This window comes from Podarcis bocagei (genome assembly GCF_964188305.1).
Source record: "Podarcis bocagei genome assembly, chromosome: 2".
Taxonomy (NCBI): Eukaryota; Metazoa; Chordata; class Lepidosauria; order Squamata; family Lacertidae; genus Podarcis; species Podarcis bocagei.
Window position 1 is genome coordinate 76,380,876 of NC_138126.1, and position 7,311 is coordinate 76,388,186.

The window sequence follows — 7,311 nt, forward strand, 5'->3', positions numbered from 1 at the left end:
AAAATAATGGAACGGATGGCTGAGATATTGGACAAAACCTGGCAGAATTGAGGACCTACATATTTGGCAAGTGTATCATTGCCTGCAGATTCCTGAGCTGTAGCAGGCAAGTTAAGATTTCCGGGGAAAGTGAACTTGGTGCAAGTAGAGACTTCATATAGCGGGCATTGGATTCCATTCCTAGACACAAACTGTGTTCTTTGCTGTACAGTGTGGCAGCCAAGCCACAGCTAAGCAACGATGCGAGAGGGAGGCTAGGAACTGTCCTCCATGACACGGGTAGAGGAAGGGAAGTGGGGATGCCCTCCCAGCAAAGCTCTTCCATTGCCATCACATGAGCCCAAGGCAGTTCTATTCATGGAACTTTGGAGTGTCAGGCATAGCCCTATTGGCTTTAGCCCAAACGTAGCAGAGTTTTCCTGCACAGCGAAGAAGCTAGTTGCGGCGATAATGACTAGTCAGCTAGACTCAGAAGAACTATTTACAGGATTTATTAAAAGGAAAAAATAAAACCAGCAGAGTTTCTGCATACAAAACAAAGCAAATAAATCCTATCTTTCTTTCTCTCTCTCTCATAACCATACACAGCACTTCTAACTCCTAACACACCTCACACCAAACTGTGCTAGCAATCCCTAGATAACAGAGTTGAGTGCTGCTCGTTAACCAATCAGAGTGAGTAGTTTCTAGGTCAAGCAGACCTGGGCTTTCTGCCAAGAGTAAATTGACACCAGCTTGAGTTAATTGGTGAAGCTAGAATCTGCAAGTTTCCCACGAGAACCAATTAACAGAAACTGAAACAGAAACTGAACACCCCCTCACAGATTCTGCTGAACAATTAACACCAAATACACCTATGTAGAAGATCATTTTTCCAGCAAACCTAAACCCTTGCACATTCGCTTGTTCTTTATCTTTGCCAATGGTTTAGTTAACACATCTGCTACATTTTCTTCACTTGACACATAAGTACAGGTGATTACATTGTCTTGTACACAGCAACGTACATTTTGGTATTTTACAGAGATATGTTTGGAACGCGATTTGAAACCCTCTGTTTTACTTAAGGTTATACAAGCTTGATTATCAATGTAAACTTGTACTGGTTCTCCACAATTTACATTTAAATCTGTTAACAAATGCTTGAAATAAATCACCTCGCTGCACAATTCACTCAATGCGGCATACTCTGATTCCGTTGATGACACACTTACAACGTCTTGCTTGCGCGACCGCCAGCTGATTAAAGCTCCACCGACCCTTATGACTAGTCCTGTGACAGATTTTCTATCTGGCAAATTTCCCCAGTCACTATCACAGTAGCAACTCAACATTTCATCCTCTGAAGAATTTAATTGTAACATATAGCCAATTGTCTGTTTGAGATATCTCAGAACTTGTTTTACCCCTTTCCAGGCATTTAGTGTGGGTTTTGAGACCAATCTACTTAATATGCCTACTGCATAGCTAATATCAGGTCTGGACCACTGTGCTATATACAATAAACTTCCAATTACAGAGTGATATACATCAGGGTGTTCAAATTCAGGACTCTCATCTGTATGAAGTGTTTTTATGAAACCTGGATCCATAGGCACCGCTGCCCCTTTGCAATCCTGCATCCTGTATGTAGTCAGTAGTTGTTTAACTTTGTTCTGCTGACTAATTAGGCAGCTGCCATCTTGGGCCCAGCACACTTCCAACCCTAGATATGTCCTAACCGGGCCTAAGTCTTTCACTTTGAACTTACTGGACAATTGCTTGGCAAACCTTTTAGTTTGTTTATCTGTTTTACAAGCATACAAAACATCATCTACATAAATCAGACAAAACTCTTGATCACTGCCTGTACCACGTACATAAACACAATTGTCAGCTGTACTCTGCTTGAAACCAAATGACACTAAGGCCTCATGGAAACATTTGTTCCAAGATCTTGCAGCCTGTTTGAGACCGTATAGAGCTTTGTTTAATTTCAACACTCTATTGGAACCTGTCTCATAACCAGGCGGTTCGGCTAGATACAGGTCTTCTGATATTGGTGCATGTAAATATGCAGTCTGAATGTCAAAATGGTTCAACAGGAGTTTTCTCTTTGCTCCAAGCGTTAGAATCAGCCTTACACTGTCCCCCTTAGCAGTAGGGGAAAAAGTTTCGTCATAATCTTTTCCAGGCCTCTGAGAATATCCTTGAGCCACTAAACGAGCTTTGTATTTGTACTCTCCTGTCACCAGAGGTTTAAGTTTGTACACCCACCTGCAGCCTACAACCTTTGCCCCCTCAGGCGCTGCTACTGGTGTAAAAACCTTGTGCTCATTCAGAGAGGACATCTCTTCCTCCATTGCCTGTTTCCAGCGCTCTGCCTCCTCTTTTGGTAACTTTAACACCTCCTGAAAACTCTTGGGTTCTGCACTTACACTAAACACATTTGCAGTATCAGGAGAAAAACGCACCGGAGGCACTCCTTTGTTTTGTCTTTTAGATCTTCTGGGAGAAAATTTTTCTTCTGACCCAATTTCCTCCTCAGAACTATGACCTCTCTTTTGTTGCTTAGCAACTGGTCTTTGGCTAACTCCACTTTCTTGAGAGCTCTTATCTGAACTTTCCTCCCCCTCAGACTCTGACTCCCTGTGTCTACCTTCAGAGTCATGAAGCTCCTGGGAAGGTTCAAACCAAACCTCAGTATTGGCATGTAGTCTCTCCCAGCCACTATGTTCACAAAAACTGGCATTCCTGGAGATCACAATGCCATTTGTCCCTTCAGCAAAGCGGAAACCTTTTCCCAGCTCCTGGTAACCCACAAACACTAACTGTTTGGTCTTAGGATCTCCCTTCTTCCTCATTTGTTTCGGAATTAATACCCAGGCTTTTGATCCAAACACATGCAAATGGTCAATTTTAGGTTTTTTCTGAAACAATTTAAAGTACGGGGTTGTACCTATTGTTTGATGAAAGAGCCTATTTTGGAGATAACACGCGGTGAGCATGCTCTCCCCCCAATAAGACATGGGCAAATCAGCATCATCAAGCATGGCAAACATCATATCTTGTAAAGATCTGTTTTTTCGCTCTGCAACGCCATTCTCCTCTGGGGAAAAAACGTTCGTTTTTCTATGCCCAATGCCACGCTTTTGTAACCAATCTCTAAAGGCATTTGACATAAATTCGCCGCCTCTGTCCGTCTGAATCCTTTTGAGTTTAACAGACAGAAATCTTTCCACAGATGCCACCCAGCCTTTAAACTTAGTGAACACGTCACCCTTATTCTTCATGGGAAAAACCCAAGAATAACGCGTGGCGTCATCCACAATTGTTAGTGAAAAACGCGATCCACCCCTGCTTACAGCAAATGGACCAATTACATCCATGTGAACCAGCTGTAGCGGTGACTCACTAACTCTGTCGCTTCTGGGGTAAGAGACTCTGTGGGTTTTAACCTTTTTACAAACATTACAATCAAGGTACTTGTTACAACTCTTTAAATTACCCCCATCAGCCAATTCGGACATTTTTAGTACACTTTTCCAGCAAGCATGCCCCATTTTCCTATGCAATAAGTGCACACAGTTGTCATGTATAGCTTTGTTATTCACTGCAGGCTGAGATTTACTGACTACTGCTGCAACTTGAGATCCTGCTTTAAGCCAAAACAAGCCTCCCTCTGACTTAGCAGTGCCTAAAATCTCACCAGCCTTCTTAATAATGCAACTGTCTCCTTCAAAATACACTTTAAACCCAGCCTTTAGCAAACAATCTACAGACATCAGATTGCTCCTTAATGATGGCACACAAAGTACATTTTGCAGGCATTCACGAAGACAAGGAACAAAAACTGCACCCCCCGAAATCACTTCGGAAGTACTTCCGTCTGCTAGAGCCACCTGGCTGCGCTGTGCTGAGTTCTTGGAAACAAACAATTCATCTGAATTCACGATGTGGCGAGACGCTCCCGAATCGACCACCCAGACCACTTGTTTCTCATCAGCAATCTTGACCTCGCCGGTCACCAGCTGAGCCGACTGTTTTTGTTTGAAGAAGTTCTTTTTTCGCTGCTGCTGTTGCTGATCTCGTCTCTGCTCCTGCACCGGCCACTGAGACTTGACGAACTCCGGACATTGTTGTTTTAGATGCGCTGAAGACCCACATCGGAAACAACGCCTAACAGCAAACGCTGACTCCTCACCGGTACGCTGCTTTTGCTTCACCTCTGGCACGGCATGAGAACTCCTTCCAAACCGCCCACCAGTAGAAGTCTCTGCAGCCAACGCCCTTTCTTGCCTCTTCTGCCATTCTTCAATCAAACGCCCAGTAACGTAACTGACTGATAAATCACGCTCCTGCATGCCTTCTAGAGACAAAACTAAATTATCCCAGCTTTCCGGGAGAGAACTCAAAATAATAGCCACCTTCTCCTGCTGGTCTAACGCACAGTCTCTTTCCTGTAGCGCAACAAACTTTAACTGTAAACTGTGTAGGTGTTCCTGCATTGTAACCCCAGGCTGTAACATTGCCTTGTACAATGCCTTGCGAATGAACAGCTTGGAAACCGCTGTCTCACGCACATGGAGTTCTTTAAGTGCTTGCCACACACCTCTAGCTGTCTTGATTCCCCTCACATACGGCAACTGGGAATCTTCCAGCCCCAAGACAATTGTGGCCCTTGCTCTTTGGTCTTTATCGAGGTCTTCATCATCAGGCTTCGTAGGAAACTTACTCACCACTTGCCAGAGACGATCCCTCTGCAGCACTGCCTGCATACGTTCCGACCACAGCAAGTAATTGGAGTCATTCAGACGCTCAAAAGCCATCTGAACTGGTTGTGAGGCCATCTTGAGAGCAATGTCCCTGGAACCCGGAACCAGCTACTCACGACCACCGAGAGAGAAAACAGGAACCACAGCACCCAGCACTCACACGCTGCAGCTGTTGTCCTTGTGTCCGCTGCGTCACCAGCTCACCACGGTCAGGAACCAGCCAGGAACAACAACCTCTGGAACTACTGGAACCAACGCCGTTGATGCTGACACCACCGCAACTCAGGCTGGCAGCACAATGCCCATAACCTCATGGAACTTTGGAGTGTCAGGCATAGCCCTATTGGCTTTAGCCCAAACGTAGCAGAGTTTTCCTGCACAGCGAAGAAGCTAGTTGCGGCGATAATGACTAGTCAGCTAGACTCAGAAGAACTATTTACAGGATTTATTAAAAGGAAAAAATAAAACCAGCAGAGTTTCTGCATACAAAACAAAGCAAATAAATCCTATCTTTCTTTCTCTCTCTCTCATAACCATACACAGCACTTCTAACTCCTAACACACCTCACACCAAACTGTGCTAGCAATCCCTAGATAACAGAGTTGAGTGCTGCTCGTTAACCAATCAGAGTGAGTAGTTTCTAGGTCAAGCAGACCTGGGCTTTCTGCCAAGAGTAAATTGACACCAGCTTGAGTTAATTGGTGAAGCTAGAATCTGCAAGTTTCCCACGAGAACCAATTAACAGAAACTGAAACAGAAACTGAACATCTATTCTGTCCATGGTATTTCTTCTAGTCCTTGTAAGATGTTATCCCCCCCCACCCAATTGTTGCTGTTATCTGTCATTCCTTGGGCAGAGCTGATACTGCATTGTTCCAGAAATTTCTCCATCGCTCTGTCCCGTGCTTTGTTGTTTTGCACCAAGAACTTTTAACAACAGCTGCAAAAGTCACTCTGTCCCAGTAAATAAACTGTTTTCACCATTTTTCCTCTCAGCCTGGGAAGAAGAGTGGTCTGTCAAACTGCACATGACTCAATAAAGAACCTTATCAGTTCCTTGACAGCTCACAGATTCCTTTCATCCTTCCTTCCAGCTGAAGATATACAACCAGTTATCTTCAGTTCACTTCATAGATAATAAAGGATGGGGAAGAGTCAGCTCTAAGTTTCCATCATAAACCTTTTGCAAAATAGAGCTTCCCTCCATTTTTCCCTTTTTTTTTTACTCTCACAGTTCCATTTGATGTTATATTCCAAATTTATAATCCCATTTCTTCCATCCTTACTTGTACAAATATCATTTGAACTAACGTTCCAAGGACGGTTGCCGAATCATAAATGTAGAGAAGAAAACTTTAAATAAAGAAACCAGAGGATCCCCTCTCTCCCTACACACATCTTTTGCACCAAATGAAGTCTTAACTCAAATTCAAACCTTAAAATCTTCTAGCACACACCTGTACTTCAGTCCAATTAAGCTCTAATTATCAGGAGAGGCTCTGCTTCTTAATGGCGGCGTTGGAGGGTTTTCAGCAGGCGAAGTGCTTTATCATTCAGCGCCTCCCTGCCCCCCCCCCCCCGCATTCCATGCCGGAGTGAGAGTCAGGTACCAAGACGAACTGCGATTGAAGCCCGTTCCCCCCCTTCCCTGGGGGGAATTTGCATGGATAATTATCCTCAGTCATCCTTGTTTTTCCTTTGCCTTTGATCTCCCACTGTCGTGGGGGCTGCCTCCATTAAGACAGAGAGGAACCGGAAATGTATCCCTCACCAACTTCCAACCCTTTTTACCAGCAGATGTTGTTGCACAAGTCTCATCTTCATACCAGGTTAAAAAAAAAACTTGTTGAATGTCTACTTCATTTTCTAATGAATTTCTGCAACTATGAAAGGAACAGGACACCTTCAAAGAAAAAGATTGGCAAGCCAACACTGAGCTACAAGGAAGTATACTCATTTTGTCAACACCAGATCCCATAAAGCCTATTGTGTACAGTGGTGCCCTGCAAGACGAATGCCTCACAAGACGGAAAACTCGCTAGACAAAAGAGTTTTCCGTTTTGGAGGTGCTTCGCAAAACGAATTTCCTATGGGCTTGCTTCGCAAGACGACAATGTATTGCGAGTTCCTGCTGGTTTCCCCCCCTCCCCCCTTTTTCTAAGCCGCTAAGCCGCTTATCAGCTGATCCGATCAGCAGTTAAGCCGCTAATAGCGCTAATCCGTCAATGGGCTTGCTTCACAAGACAAAAAAACCACTAGACGAAGAGAATCACAGAACGGATTCTTTTCGTCTTGCGAGGCACCACTGTATTTAATATCAGCCAGGAAGGGGAAGAGCCCTTGTATCAAATCAGGCCATTGATCCATGTACCTTAACTTTACTATGATGGCAGTGGCTTTCCATGATTTCAGGCAGGAGCCTTTAGGCCTACTGAACCTTACATGGCCAGAAAGGAACTCTTTATAAGCCAGAGACCCAAATGGTGAAATCAGATTATTACATGCAGTCGGTGGCTTTTGTATCAGACTTCGATATCCATCTGATTTCTGGTCATT